At 45.9% G+C, this 2,383-nt stretch overlaps 1 non-coding gene across 1 annotated transcript; it reads left to right on the forward strand.

Moving 5' to 3' along the window:
* The first annotated feature begins 1,453 nt into the window (after positions 1-1,453).
* Trnas-cga (transfer RNA serine (anticodon CGA)) lies at positions 1,454-1,528 on the forward strand. Its single transcript has one exon. It is a non-coding gene; the product is annotated as a tRNA-Ser (tRNA).
* Positions 1,529-2,383: the final 855 nt, after the last annotated feature.

Genomic DNA, 2,383 nt, shown 5'->3' on the forward strand with positions numbered 1-2,383 from the left:
CTTCTCCCATCCAACCCAGTCCCTCGGAACTGCGGAGATGGGAACTTGCACTCCAACACACCCTTTCATCCCGCCATCCCCCTGGACTGAACCTACGTTAACCAACCTCACTCCCATTTACTCTTCAGTCTTCTCCTTTTTTCCTTTCCTCTTTAGCCATTCACGCATCTTTTCTTCCTACATAGTTGTGTTCATGTTTATACTATATACCTCTTTACTTCAGTATGCAACCTCTTTGGTTTGAAGCTGGCACAGTACTTAACAGTAGAATATCCTTGGCTTCCCTCTGACAACCATGCCTCCATCCTTGCTACCCTCCCTGTTTACCTTTCCCTGTTGCTTCATAACCTGGGTTGTGAGTAACTGAATCCACTTTCCCTTCTTCCCTTTTTTCCCCTCTCTCCTCCCTGATGAAGGAACAAAGTTCCGTAAGCTAGGAACATAAATTTTCTGTTCTGTTTTGTGTATCTATCGGCAGTACTGAGCTGAGGTAAGTACTGGCTAGCCCCTCTCTCTCTTCCTCGTCGACACTTCGTTCATCATAAGAATAAACCTGACGTAAATAAACACAAGCGCGATGATTGGTCAGCAACCGCAACTCCCGTACACTGATGTCGCTTCGCTCTTGGAAGTAGGTCATACTTATGTATCAGATATCTTATTACTATGTCGTTGTAAATGAAACATAAGACAGTCTGATGTACTGACAGCCGTCAATGTTTTTCTTAGTCATACTTTACCAACGTAATTTTTATTTCAAAACTCGCGTAGAGTCACAGTCTCCGCAAGAGCAGGGTTGCCATAATCCAAGGACGAAAATCAAGGACAGAATTCGGTAATTATAAAAATGTGTTGAGACACGGACCGATATGTTGTGCAAGTGACCATTGCCAGAATGAGATTTTCACCCCGCAGCGGAGGGATATGAAACTTCCTGTCAGATTAAAACTGTGTGCCGGACCGAGACTCGAACGAGGGACCTTTGCCTTTCGCGGGCAAGTGCTCTACTGACTGAGCTACCCAAGCACGACTCACGACCCGTCCTCACAGCTTTACTTCTGCCAGTACCTCGTCTCCTACCTTCCAGATTTTAGAGCAGCTCTCCCGCGAACCTTGCTGAACTAGCACTCCTGAAAAGAAGGCTGTGGCTAAGCCATGTCTCCGCAAGTCGGTAAGGCACTTGTCCACGAAAGGTAAAGGTCCCGAGTTCGAGTCTCAGTCCGGCACACAGTTTTAATCTGCCAGGAAGTTTCATATCAGCGCACACTCCGCTGCAGAGTGAAAATCTCATTCTGGAATCATCCCCCAGGCTGTGGCTAAGCCATGTCACGGCAATATCCTTTCTTTCAGAAGTGCTAGTTCTACAAGGTTCGCAGGAGAGCTTCTGTAAAGTTTGGAAGGTAGGAAACGAGGTACTGGCAGAACTAAAGCTGTGAGGACGGGGCGTGAGTCGTGCTTGGATAGCTCAGTCGGTAGAGCACTTGCCCGCGAAAGGCAAAGGTCCCGAGTTCGAGTCTCGGTCCGGCACACAGTTTTAATCTGCCAGGAAGTTTCAAGTGACCTTTGGTTTGCATTTCAGTTGGCTCTGAGCACTGTGGGACTTAACATATATGGTCATCAGTCCCCTAGAACTTAGAACTACTTAAACCTAACTAACCTAAGGACATCACACAACACCCAGTCATCACGAGGCAGAGAAAATCCCTGACCCCGCCGGGAATCGAACCCGGGAATCCGGGCGCGGAAGCGAGAACGGTACCGCACCATTTCAGTTGAATCTCCATTATTACTTCACAGTGGTTAATTATGAAGATGTGGTTGAAACCTGGAATCACACAATATCCTTTCACCTTTCTGCACGTCAGCCAAAGCTTCATAATTACCATAATTCAAACAGTAATTCTGTCAGCAAAGAAGTTGTAATTAACAAGGAAAATTAATCCAAGCATTAATGGTGTCTATAAAGGAGTGGATAATTATGAAGAAAATTATTGCAATTGACATCAAATAACTTTTAATTAAAGCACTGAACACAAATTATTAACATGTACACAATCATGCTGCTACAGTTGATATATATTTTTCACTTTATGCTTTAAACCAGCCATATTTCTCTGAGCCCTGCTTCCACAGTCTGTTCTGAAAATAGCCGAGCGATTCTGAAGTGACACGGAATATCAGCACAGGTTTCCACGGCTATCGTCAAGAAACTTCCTGGCACATTAAAACCGTGTGCTGGACCGAGACTGGAACTCGCGACCAGTGCCTTTCGCGGGCAAGTGCTCTACCAGCTGAGCTACCCAAGTCCCGAGTTCGAGTCTCGATCCGGCACACAGTTTTAATCTGCCAGGAAGTTTCATATCAGCGCAGACTCCGCTGTGGA

Source organism: Schistocerca cancellata, chromosome 7, assembly GCF_023864275.1.
Source record: "Schistocerca cancellata isolate TAMUIC-IGC-003103 chromosome 7, iqSchCanc2.1, whole genome shotgun sequence".
NCBI classification, from domain to species: domain Eukaryota; kingdom Metazoa; phylum Arthropoda; class Insecta; order Orthoptera; family Acrididae; genus Schistocerca; species Schistocerca cancellata.